This window comes from Coptis chinensis, chromosome 9 (assembly GCF_015680905.1).
Source record: "Coptis chinensis isolate HL-2020 chromosome 9, ASM1568090v1, whole genome shotgun sequence".
Classification (NCBI taxonomy): domain Eukaryota; kingdom Viridiplantae; phylum Streptophyta; class Magnoliopsida; order Ranunculales; family Ranunculaceae; genus Coptis; species Coptis chinensis.
The window spans coordinates 46,709,710-46,724,638 of record NC_141464.1 but is presented as its reverse complement, the minus strand read 5'-3'; positions in this window follow the sequence as shown (position 1 = coordinate 46,724,638).

Genomic DNA, 14,929 nt, shown 5'->3' with positions numbered 1-14,929 from the left:
TTATCTTTGACACTCATACAGTTAAAAAGAGACAAACTTTGGTTTCACTAATGGCTGATTTTCTTATCGATGATATTCTTATGTCGAACGCATTACTCGATGAAGAACACGTCGATCCCTAATTGTCATTATCTCCCGGGGGCGATGACTTGAAATACTTATCGGATATATCAGCTGATTGTTAGATTTACACCGATAGTTTGCATAATAAGTCTGGCTCCGATCTTGGTTTTGTCATTTTGAAGCTAAATGAAGACATAATTGGGAGGCACTGCATCAGAAAACCTAATAAACGACGGCAAAAACCGTCCTAAAATGAGATTTACGACGGTAAAAACCATCTTCAATTCCGTCGTATATCCCTCTGTCGTTAATATTAACGACGGAATTTATTGTCTTAAAACCACTTCCCAAACATCTTTATTTTTTTTTGAATATGCGACCCCTTAGACCGTCGTAATATTTATTTTTTAATGTTTAATATTTTTTTTTTTTTTTCTATTTTTGACATTATTATTATTATTATTATTATTATTATTATTATTTTCTGTTTTAACATGGAAGGATCATTTTTTGGTTGCTTGTGTTCCGAAATATAAAAAAAAGAACATACATGTAAACCACGCACCATATCCAAAAAAAATATGAACATACATAAACAACTTGTAATTTCAAATTAAAACATTGAACTAGTAGTACACCTTAATATTTGTCTTCTTACAAAAGAATAGACCTATAAGATTTACATCTGACATAATTAAACATCGGTGTACAAAAAACATATCAGATAATCTAATCTTTCACATGCATCCTGATATACAAAATGTTAAAGCTAAGACCTGTACAAGCATCTTCCAAAACCACCATAAACACCGATATAAAAAAAAAGATGAACATACAAAAGTCACATCCACATCCTGCAAACAAATTTAAAGTACATATGTATTAGTATCAATCGAAAACGTTAATATAAGTTACTATAAGATCATATATATATACATACCTAACAGTTAAAGACGGTAAAAGCTTTAGGCCATTCGATAATCCCGCCTATCTCTTCCTCCCCAAGAGTGTCCATGTGTGTACTTTGAGCAATAGGTACAAGCACCAAATCCAAAACAACATCATAAGTCTAAATTATTTCTTGATTGCCTTCTTCTCCTAAGATAGCCCTACCACTCGCCACATGCACACGACGCATTGAGTACAATTTACAACTCACTGAGCTTAGCTCAGAAGGAAATCCATCTGGTGCTGGTCCGTGATGATTCAGCTAGACATAGATTTAAAATGTAATGGCAAAGTTAAAACATTGAAAGTTTGGGTCAAATACGCAATAACTATAAAAAGTGAAAACTTATATGAGAAGAATCAGGAGAGAAATGTGCATTTGACCCTTGAGCAGACTTCATGATGTTGACATCTTCTTGCATCTTTTAGTATAACACTTTCAGGTTTTCAATCTCTCCCACAAGAGCTAATTCTTTTTCCTTCTGTTTTTTGAGTTGATACTTTGCATGGGTTGAAGCATCAAGTCCCCTTTTAGTAACCCCACTACCCATACCGCACACACGACCCTTAGAATCAAGACCATAGACACGTGCAACAGGGTCATGATCCAAATCTAACAAAGTGCTAGAGGGATCATTCGCAGCAATTTCCTTTATGCTTTCCTATAAAAAGATAACTTGTATATTAGTTAGAAGATACTACATGACATAAAATTTTTACCACTTATTAACATTCTTATCACTTCATCTCGATGCTCTTTGGTGGGGCAAGTGCCGTCGTCATTGGTATGTAAAGCGACATACACGAGTGTTCTAGTAACAAGAGTGTTAGGATTCTTTTCTTTCTGAAATGTCAGAAGAAACAATCTATGTTATATACAAAATATGACCACCAAACCAAATATGACAAAGCATCCTCCATTTGCTAAAACACTTGCACACACCTAGCACCAACCCACACACATGTACAAAGATAAAATAACACTGCAACACACACACACACACACACACACACACACACACACACACGCACGCACACGTACCAAGACAATTCAGACCACACCACCCACTTGCACTCAACATTCAGACAACACCATCCACCTGCACTCACCCACCCAACCTTCATACGCCCACAAGTATTCACCTACCCACTTGCACACACCCACCAGTAGTCTCCCACCCACTTTCCAACACAATTCAGACCACACCATCCACCTGCATTCACTCACTCAACCTACACACGCCCACCAGTATTCACCCACCCACTTGCACACACCCTGTGACATCCCACTTTGGAGCACACTGCTCGTGGGATGCACCTGGTGACTCAATAGGATGAGTCCTCATATATTAACGCCAACTACAAATCTCACAAGCTGCGATACAATATATGAAATACAAAAACAATTTCAGAAGCCCTTTCTCTCGACATTCACCAATCAATAATACAACTACGAATAATAATAAACCAAAATATAACACCTATGAATTCAAGCTTCAAACCTAATTCAAGTCATTCTCCTTAGAATTTGGAATGCAACAGTGAAAACGGTTCGACAAACGGAGTTATAACGAGAAAGTTATGGCCAAAACAATATAAGTTCTAATTAACCCAATCAAAACTTCCGAAAAATTCTTGCTGAAGTATTGCAATTTCAGATGGGAAGACTTGCTGCAGTCCAAGTTTAGTGGCTGAATGCATAATAAGAAAGCATAAGTAAACTAATACAATTAATGAAAATGGTTTTACATCATTCTAAACAAGTATTATGTGCTTTAGTTCAAAATGTGTCATAAACCTTACTTGTGAAACTATGAGTTAACTTGTACCAAAAATCAGCACTTAACAAACTTCAATTCAATTCTAACGAAATTAGAACATAAGTCAATTATTGAGAACAGTCTCTAGCAAGCTCCTAACATGGTGGAAATAAAGGGGGAGGAAGACACCTACCTCAAACCTTGAGCAACCCAAGCTATAAAGAACTACAAGACTCCAATCTTCAAGAGTGAATACTCCCAAACTCCATTCCCCACAAAAGTTTCGAACCAAACTATTTTGAGTTTCCAATTGATCGTTAAGAGTTTTAATGGGGGTGAGAACGATTAGAGGATGAATTTCCAGTAGCAAAACACCCATACTTGTGTGAAGAACCAAACCAATATAAAGAACCAAATGTCAAAATGAGGTTACTACACACCCACCAGTAGTCTCCCACCAATATCCACACACAAAAAACAGCCCAACCCCCACTGCACTCAAACACGACATAGTATGTCTAATAAAACTACTTGCATTATTTCCATAAGTAAATAACAAAAATATTATCTAATTATTACCATATCATGAGCTAATCTAGCTGAACCCTTTCTACCAAATCTGTGACATGCTTTTGCAGCCTCCTTACAGATCTTGCCTTTAACACGGCGAAGCTTTGCTGCTTCCGTAGACTCATTATCAATGAACCTTTCCCAATCTTCTTGTCTCACACAACCAGGGCAATTTCTTTCCTTTCTTCATTCATCCGTACGAAATTTGTCATATATCTTCCTTAGTTTACTGCTCTTGTACTTTCTCCAATATTCCAGTTACTATGAATTCTTTTTGCAATGACCATAACATCTTAGTAAAAATGAAGTAAACTATTAAGTAATGTACACTGACCAACAATAAAGGACGACTAAAATATAGGATTAAAGCACTAGTTATGAACATTTCAGTAGTTCTAAAAGACATTCACTGAAATCACAAAGACGGCGGTGAAAACGGTTTGTAAAATGGATTTGACACGAGAAAGATATGACCAATACAAGATTTAATCCACATAACACCAAACTCACTGAGATCAGTTCCCAGATGAGGTCTTTCTTTTGGTTGGGTACGTCTTTCCACTTTTGGAATACAATTGGAGTATGGGCACGACTGATTTCACCAAGGGAACTAGAGAAATCTGCAGATTTGTCTCCAACAGGTCTTCCATCTTCATCGAATAAAACAAGCTTCTCTTCAACAATTGCTACAATAAAGAAAAAAATACTTTAGAAAAAAAAAAATGCGCGTATCATATAATTTCCAATAAGTAAACAATACATTGCTTACCATCATCACCATGCTCACTTTGTCCAGATCCAGTCCCACCCTTAGAATGTTGAGATTTAGAAGACATTATGCTGAAATCTTATGCAAAACACCCCAGAATCTTATGCTGAAATCTTACGCAAAACAGGCGATAAAAAAATGTAAAAAATACGTGATGGGTAGCCAGACCCAGTACTCATAACAAATACACTTTCATCTATTGCACTTTAAACCATTACATACAAACATGAAGACGAACCTAGCAAAACAAGTCCACACAAAAAGAACAAGTACAAACCAATACATACAAACAGGAGTTGCATTTCAACCAAGGATTGTGACACATGAGGTACACACAGCATTACAAAACAAACAAAAGTACCATAATAAAAGTGTTGTTGCTCTTTTAAAACTTAATCAACCCATGATCCCTCGTTTATCTCTTCATCTACCACCTCATCCACTAATGTGGATCTAAAAGCATCTACATTCACTCTTGAGCGAAAAACCAGAGGATCCTCATAGGAATCAACATCTCAGGTTAACTTCTTAGGAGCATCTAAAACAACATGCCAATCATCTCTTTTGGGATCTTTGCAATAAAAGAGTTGGTGTGCTTGAGAGGCAAGGATAAAAGGCTCGTCATCAACTTTTGAATTGTTCATGAACTTTCTAAAATTCACAAAAGTTAACATTGTTTTCGGATCAATCGAACATCCATTTACTCTATCACCTGTTCGTACCCAATACAAAAAACTGTTTGCTTGAAATCAATATAATCCAGTTCAAGAATCAAGTTAACAACACCATAATAGGTCGCATCCCCGTCAACATAGTTCTTATCTTTAGCGCTTGCTCTAAAGCTTGTCATAGCATTCATGGTAACCCCGCTGTTTTGTGTTATCTTAGAAATTTCATACTCCGCTGTGCAAAATGTATACCCATTTACACTATATTGGTTATATGAGGTAGCTTTAAAAGACGGGACTTCAGCAAGCCTTTTCAAAGTGGACATCTCCTCTTTTTCCAACTAGTGAGGTGAAAATGCATAATGTTAGAATTCTTGTATAACCTAAATGTCAGAAATTACTAGAGAGCTATATATGGCTCATACAGACCTGTTCTCTAAGCCATGTAATAAAATTCAATAGTTTTTCGATTGTTTTTCCCTTTCGCCCTCTCCTCCTAGCTGGGTGGTTTTGTTGGTAAGACTCGTATTTCCTCTTTCAGAATAGGCATAAGTACTGAATGTTATCTACTAGCTAGATTGGACATTAAAGTTTATGGAATTTTAAGTAGAAGTTGTACGTACTCTCTCCATGGAACAACATCTTTAGAGCACTCTAAAACTCATCTTCTTGCTTGCTCGTATTGCAAATTTGAAAGCTTGTACACCCTTCCCTTTCTACCCATAGGATGCTCACTTGAACACCCCTTCTCTTCATCCATGAATTTTTTCCTTCCGCAACTATGACTTCCATTCCCACCTTCTGGCATGTATTCATTACAGTATAATATCGACTCTTCAACAAGGTACCACTCTGCAATACACCCTTCTGGATACCTTTTATTCTTCACGTATGTTTTGAAAGTTCTCATCATCCTAAAACAAGACACTAGTTAAACATTTTCATTGATAATCAACACTGAAATCATCAATGAGCAGTTAACTAATTCACTAACCTCTCAAAAGGATACATCCACCGAAATCTAACAGGACCACATATTCGTGATTCCTCTGCTAAGTGCACTACAAGGTGTGTCATCGAAACAAAAAAGGAAGGTGGAAAGTACTTCTCGAACAAACATAAAACTTCAAAAATTTGTCGACTTGCAAGATCAAGGTCCTTCCGGCAAATAACCTTGGCGCAAAGGACATCGAAAAATATAGACAGTTGTCTAATGGCAGCAGCCAACGGCTTTTGAGTCTTGTAGGCGTACATCAATAGTACCGGCAATAATTGTTGTATAACAATGTAATAATCATGTGATTTAGGACACCTGATTTGAAGGTCCTCCATGTTCACATTATACTTCCAATTAGAACTGTACCCAATCAGAACTTTCAATGATTGAAGGGTTTGACAAAATAGCTTCCTCTCTTGCTTTGAAAGTAAAAAGGGAGCATTCGGCAAAAATGTTCTATTCCCATTTTGGACTGGCCACATTTTTTTCCGGATATTCAAAACGAGCTTGAAGGCCATCCTTAGTCTTACACTTCATGCCCATTATTGTAGCTAAGAGATTTTTAGCAACATTTTTTTCCACGTGCATGACATCTACGTTGTTACGGACGTCCAAACTTTGCATATACATTCAAATTTAAATGATTAAGTAAATGTTAATACCAAAATGGAATTGACAGCTATTAAGATTGTACCTTCCAATAAGGCAACCTAAATAGGATTGACTCACTAGACCACGGAGTCAAATTGTCATCCTCAAGTCTCTTTCTTTTCCTAGCTGCTACTTTTCCATACACATATTGAAGGTTTTTAACTTTTTCAAGTACCTTGCTGCTAGGTAACCACTTAGGAGCCTTTCCATGTTCTTCTTTTCCATTAAACTGAAATTTTTGTTTTCTAAATGGATGTTCATCAGGAAGGAAGCATATGTGACCCATGTAAGCTTGTTTCATTCCATGTTTAAGCCTAATTGATGATATATCTTCACCGCAGATTGGACACGCGTACTTCCCAGCAGTTTTGCAACCCAAAAGGTAGCCATAGGCTGGAAAATCTTGTATAGTCTACAAAAGTATAGCTTTCATTGTAAAACACTTTTTACTATGAGAGTCATAAACTTGTGATCCAGTATTCCACAAATCAATCAGCTCATCCACTAGCAGTTCCAAGTACACATCAATGTTTCTTTCCGGACTATTTTTTCCGGGAATTAACAATGATAGCATAGTAAATTCTTTCAGCATGCAAAAAAAGGTGGAAGGTTGTATGGAACAACCATTATGGGCCAACAACTATAAGAAAGGCTCTTGTTTCCGAATGGATTGAATCCATCAGTTGAAAGCCCTAACCGAACATTACGCGGCTCAGCGGCAAATTCAGGATATGCAATATCAATTCCTTTCCAACAAAAAGAATCTGATGGGTGACGCATGTATCCAATTGGGGAGGCTGATTTGAAATGCCATGTCATCATCTCAGCAATCCAAGGAATGCTAGAAAGTAGAGACAATTAGAAAACTTATATGAAACAATTTTGTATGAGATGAACATATAGGAAAAATAATTACTAGAGAAGAAGTAACTAACCTGTATAGCCTACGCAGCCGTGGTGTTAAAGGAAAGTATCTCAACACTTTCTTTGGGACAAGCGACGCCTTATTATGGAACTCAGCCTTATACCTGCTCTCTCCACATGTAGGACACCGTTTCAAAGCGTTATTATCTTTCCAATACATAATACAATCATTTGGGTATGCATCGATAGACTTGTAATCCATACCCAATGACTTGATAATTTCCAAAGAATCTGATGTACTATCGGGTAGGGTGTTACCACTAGGAAGGACCCACTTGAGTGTTTTCAGCAATGCATTAAAGCTTTTGTTAGACCAATTATGCGTTGATTTCAAGCCCATTAACTCAACTATGACAGATAACTTTGTGTCTTCAATGCTACATGATGGATATAAAGGTTGAATATCATCATCTCTTAATTTTTTTGCTTTCATATCCTTGCGTGAATTGTTTTGAGCATGATCTTCTTCTTCTTCATGATTAGCTAGTAGAAAGATTGTCATGCGAATTTAATTCATTCATACAAGCATCGAGGTCCTCAAGATGAACATGCCTAAAAGTGTCATTCACCAAATCAGGCATTCTAGGCTGCTCTCCTTGAGTTTGACCACTAACAGATCCCTGAGTCTCACCATTAACATATGCCTTATACCTCTCAGGGTTAGCCTCAATCGGTTTAAGGGGTTCGCCATGACAATACCATGTAGTGTATGATGACATTATACCCTCACAAATTAAATGTTCCCTCATCACTTCATAAGTTTTTCCATCACCAACATTACGACAATTTACACATGGGCAAAGATACCAATCAACACCCCCAGAGTTGCCTTTGGCAAATTTCATAAAAGACCAACACCTGCCAAATACTTGGTCTAGAGTCGTATTTTTTTCATCCAAGCCTTGCTTGGAGAAGTAGAAGCCATCTAGCATAGAAGTTTAGATCTCTGTCTCCTTTTACTTCACATAAACGAAGAAAAAAGGTTTATAAGTAGTTTATTGCGACCCCAAATGGAGCGCAAGACAAGCATAGAATATACTTTTACATATATAATAGAAAATAACATAATCAATTAGCAATAGTTCACTATGAAGTTGGCATGCCATATAACCCAAATGATTTTCACTATTCTACGATACAACATTTCAATTAAGACTATGGCTTATTACAAATATACTAAATACCAGAAAACCACCGTAACAAGATATAATCTTGAAAAATCAAGCAAAAGAAGGACAAGAAAAAACATTATTCTTATAGATAATTGACCAATAAATCTGAACATTTATAATTATATATACATTCATTACTATGAAGCAAGTTGAAATAGGTAATATATCCACATACACCTATTCACGTCAAATTCCAAATATGCACTATCAAACAACAAGGACTACAAACAAGCAGTGAGCCAAGCCCCAAGTCACACTAACTGCTACAGAAGCATGTCATAAAAAACAGCATAGAAGCTAATATGCATACCTCGGCTAATTTAATCTATGGATCAAATAAAAATACTCGCAGCAAATGTTCACGAAAGATACTACAAACAAGCAATGTTGATGAGGAAGTTAAACATTTAATCAATACATTATTCTTCTTCATGGGCACTACTAAGTGTTAAGGTCAAGACCACTAGTCAAGAGTTCCAAGGAGAAAACTAAGGTCCTTATGATAGCAATTCCTTCGACATATTATGTTTATACAAAGAATTTCTAGGTGCAAACAAAAAAAATCAGGAACAACCCCATCAATGATTTTTTATCACCCAAAGTGACACTCATATACGTATTTAACCTCTTAATCTAAAACCCCAACCCCATCAAAGAAAAATCGAAATAACAAATACCCATGATAGATTCAGCGAACCACATTGAATCCATAGTAATAAAACAATAAGAAATGAAAAAGAATGAAAAAAGGAAAGAACTTTACCTCAATTTTGAGAAGGAACTTTGATTTGATTCAAGTTGCAATACCCATTTCAGTTTAGTGAACCATACATCAATTTAACAAACAAAAATCAGTAAAAAAAAAAACTCAAATTTGAAGCTTTAAAATCATTAACTAAATATTATGTTTTGAGAGGGAGAGGGAGAGGGAGCTTACAATTTCACAGAAGCACTTGCTTTGTTGTTCCTTGGCAGAAGCTCTGAACAACTTGTTAGAAGTTACCCCCTTTTTTTGTCTCTCTCTCTTTCCACTAGTATTTCTGTATTTTTGTATTTCTGGCTGTGCTAGTGAAAAAAATGAGCGCCATAATGGAAAACATTGAGCGCTAAAATGAAAAAACAGTGAGCGCTAGAATGAAAAACTAGCCCCACCACCTAAGCGACGAGTTCCAAAACTACCTCTACCGTCGTGTATTTAGTACAGTAAAACCCGTCCTCTATTTTAGCTTAGGTCACTTTGAAGTTCTAAATTAAGGACGGTCAGGACAGTCTTAAGAGGGTGTCGTTTTTCAGCAATTATGGTGTAGTGAAGTCTCTACGTTTAGGTTTTGACGCTTCACATTATATGGCTGAGTACGAAACTGTCATTTGTGGTATATGCACAACTCTTCAGCTGGGGGCGACTAAGTTACGATTAATTATTCTAAGTTAATCACTAGCCACTTTGAATGAAAATATGCAGCTTGCGATGATATATTAGACGTTTATTTGGACTTTGTTCAACGAATTGCATAAAATTTTACATATATCAGTATTATACAATATCCGCGTTATGATGTAAGACATCTTGATTCTATCGTATACTTATCCGTGGAAAATCAAGTCGTCACTGTCACGACAACACTGTATTAACCACTTATGCTGTCAGATAATTCCAACGAGCTTGGCACTGATAATGTCTCGGTATCTACCGACGACGATAATGCAACTGTCGATGCTCGAAATTCCTGATGACCAAAAACTCTATCGCAGCGGCACAAGTCTCAATCCTATCATTCGTTGTTTGGGCAGAATGAATGATTTACTAGGCCTCGAAGAAATTCATTTAGGACTATGTGAACACCACTCCCGAATTTTAACATAGCAATTGTCACGCCCCGAATTTTGACAGAATACGGAAAAACAATATTTGTTTCCGACTCTTCGATTTTCGAGGTGTGATGCACTCTCAACTCCTAAAAACCCATAATCAGTTTAAATATGCGGATAATTAAAAACCAATAAAAATTTTCAAATAAACAAAAGTCCTCTTCATAACCAAAAACTCACAAATAAGATTAAATTACAAATCTTCTTTCAACAACTCCATAATTATAATTATAACTGAAAAATATAAAACAACATTGTCTCTACTAAAATCTATTACACCTTAAGGGAAAACAAAACATATCCTGAATGCAACGCTAACGCAAACCACAAGCAGCAACCAACCTTCTTCAACACTAATCCTGTCAAGACTTATCAACTATGTTCATTTAATGAACACACCCGATAAGCAAACATACAAATCGGGTCAGCACTATAAACAATGCTGGTGTGAGTAGCCCTAAAATACAATATATATATATACACAATCCATAAGGCAGTTAGTTCTTCCACCGAGGCACCTTAACTTCCAACGACTAATACAACATTCTTATTTATACTAATTAAGGCAGGTAGTTCCTCCACTGAGGCGCCTTAGCTTCCAATTCATTAATAGTAAGGTATTTAGTTCCTCCACCGAGGCGCCTTAGCTTCAAACCGTACTATATCAACTATATCTAATAATCAAATAATAAACATAAACTTACTATTTACTTACACTGGTATAGGCCAAATCATAGAGTGGGTCACACCTGCATAACTAATCAATTCTACCCACCCTTCTGCAAAACCTTGTGAATTGAATGCAACCTAAGTTACAATAGAACAAGCATATCATATACCTAATTCCAAACATCTCATTTGAACCAACAAGAACCATCTCAAATACCAATTTTACAACCACCATAAATCATTTATTATCGATTTAACGTACGCTTAGATATATCATCACAGTTATTGTTTAGAGTTTCTTCAAGTGTCTCTAGAATCATATCGTCTCTATATTTTACCTAGTTTCCCTGGCTACCACAATCGCTACCCAACGCCGAACATGTACATCCATATGCCTCCCCTCACATAATGAACCACTCCGTGCGTAGCTACCCTAAGCGAGATATCGCATACCAGGTAACCCTCACACGAAAGCCATTATGTGAGTACTGCCACTATTCAGCATAAAAATATCGCGAGTCTCGTTCTAATTTTGCGAACGGAATAATCAAGCCACTATTCGGCTACGCCAGAAGAGCCATTTAGATTCACTGAAACGCCAAAAGGGCTAATCATATCACATACGCCCATCACAAGGGCCAAATCACATGAATTGTGGTAGCTAGGTTCTAGGATTTTCGTTACATAATGTATTCAGGTGTCATACATTTATATCTCATAACCATTTCATTATATCACGTGCATGTCAAATACATTATTGCACTAAGCCACAATATTTAGAAATATCTCAATACATCTCATAACACATTTTCTTCTTTCACGTGCCAATATATTATTGCACTAAGCCACAATTCTGTGGGAAAATATCCACAAATACTATACTACCTCATAGTAGCATCTCACATATATAATAATGGAGCGTTTATATCAATTTCTCAAAGATATTGCATTTAATAGATATCTTAACCTATGATATCATTTAACAGAACAACAATGTCAACATACTACATAATGTCACAACTTCTCCAAACGTACCGCATAACATTTTTATAGCGTTTTAGGAAGATTATGTCTCCTAAAATTTCTATATCGTCACGTGTCAAAAATTACACAATATCAACGTCAAATCTTTCTTAGATAATGACAAACCAATTTATACAAGTTTTCACAATATTCTATCATTGGACTTGTCCATACAATTTACAACATAAAACATAGCACAATTCAACCGTCAAAAGTCCACAATCAAAGCCCAAAACCAAAACCTAAAAGTCCAAATATTTAAAGACCCCATTGGATCTATTTTAATTTATATGGACCGGTCCCAAAACAAACTTGAAACTGGCCCAAAGAAAGCTAATTGGTTTCGGCCCAAACCAACAAAAAATGAAACTTAAACTGGCCCAAAACTTTAATTGGTTTGGCCCACAAACCACTAAAATGAAACTGGCCCCAAAACAAACTAAACTAATTTTTGGCCCAAGGCCCAACCAAACAATCTAACTCAGTTCCGGCCCAACAACTAACAAAGGGTTAGGCTCAAGCCCAACCGACCAACAGGTCGTCTCCCTCAGCTCACCAGCAGCCTCTCCTCCACCACTTCCACCGATCCACCACCATCAACCGCCCACATTTGACCCCTTAAAACCCAGCGGTTTTAACCCTCATGAAAACCCCATCTATTGATACCATCATAACCCGATTCCCCTTACATCCAAAACTCAACCCCGACCGCCATTAACGAGTCTTCAAGCTTCCAACAGCCCCCATTCGACAGCCCTCACACACTACACTACCCCACTACAACCAATCATAAATCAACCAACACAATCAAAAGAATAACAGTTCAAAATATTTTACAAGATTATATTTGGGCGAGCCGCCATTAACACGTCCTTCAAGCTTCGAACTCACTCAAACCAGCGTCAATACCACATACCCAACACTTCACCACAACCACTTAACATCATTCAACCATAACCACCTCAGTAAGGGTTCAAAACCACAACCAGGAGAATTCAAATACTAGACATGACCGATTTTTTCTTTTGGGCTTGGCGACGCCATTAACGGCCCATCAAGCTTCAACAGTTCAATGTCGATTTCTGAGTCTCAACAGAGTTTAACAAGTTTTAACAACGACAGTTTAACCAGTTTTAACAACGACAGGACGAATAATAATGACAGAAGAATGAGCCGAAAATACGAGCGGAAACCTTGAACAATAAAATTAGACGTGAAATAGAAAACTAATCTACTCACATTAATTAAAAGCTTCACGAATTCCTCCTAGTCCGAATTGTCGCGCTCCAAATCTCTAGCAAGCGAGCTTTTATCTCTGCCTCCATTTTATTTTATTTTATTATCCAAAAAACTCTATTCTCTAGAAAAATATGACTATATACCTGGGTTTGAAACCTAAGCCCAACACCGACTCGATCCCAGAAATCAGGCCCACATATCCTAAATCCAATCCAACAAATTTTAAATAAAAAAAATAAATTAATAAATAAATGTAGATTACAAATACGGGCGTTACAGCAATGACCCAATGATATTGGTGGTCTTGCATGCCAAAGAATGTTAAGCGTTTGTCCGAGAAGTGTATGCCTTGTCAAAAACATGATATGTGATATGGGTCAAACTTCCCATGATGAAGCGTCATCCAATCCATAAACCTTGGTCATTTACAAAATGGGGCCTTTACATTGATGGTTTATTTCCAACAGCCCCTAGCTGTGTTCGTTTTTTGCTCGTCGTAACAAATTATTTTACTAAGTAAGCGGACAAAATAGACAAGTTGAATGAAAAACCGGACAAAAAATTGTTAGTCTGTTGCTAGTTTAATAGTTTCTTTTCCATTATTATCTTTGCACATTTCAAGATTTGGTGATCAATAAAGTATTTCTTTCACTTCAGTTCTAATGGTATAATTTGGTTTCCATCGCAACATTATTATCGCTATGAAAAAATCTGACGAAGTTACCATGTTTAGCTTCATCAGTCTAAGCTAGTTTGAATACTTTTACGCTCGTTTAGTACGTTACTATCGCTACGACAAAATCTGATGAAGTTACCACGTTTAGCTTCATCAGTCTAAATTTGAACGTTTTTATGCTCACTTAGTACGTTACTATCGCTACAACAAAATTTAATAAAATTACCACGTTTAGCTTCGTCAGTCTAAGTTTGAATATTTTTACGCTCGCTTAGTATGTTATTATCGCTACGACAAAATCTGACGAAGTTACCACATTTAGCTTCGTCAGTCTAAGTTTGAATGTTTTTACGCTCGTTTAGTTCGTTATTATCGCTACGACAAAATCTGACGAAGTTACCACGTTTAGCTTCGTCAGTCTAAATTGAACGCTTTTACGCTCGCTTAGTTCGTTACTATCGTTACGACAAAATCTGACGAAGTTACCGCGTTTAGCTTCGTCAGTCTAAGTTTGAACGCTTTTACGCTTAGTTCGTTACTACTGCTATGACAAACTTTGTCGAAGTTACCACGTTTAGCTTCGTCAGTCTAAGTTTGAATACTTTTACGATCGCTTAGTTTGTTACTATCGCTACGAAAAAATCTGATGAAGTTACCACGTTTAGCTTCATCAGTCTAGGTTTGAACGTTTTACGCTCGCTTAGTTCGTTATTATCGTTACGACAAAATCTGACGAAGTTACCGTGTTTAGCTTCGTCAATCTAAGTTTGACTGCTTTTACGCTCGCTTAGTCTAATTTTGCTTAGTTAAGTTAGCATTAGGGGCGTCTTTCTCTACATGGGGGATTTTCGTTTTATTCCATTTCAACTACATAATTCAACAACATTGTCAGTTTTCTGCAGGTATGTTATCTAACACAATAACAATATTC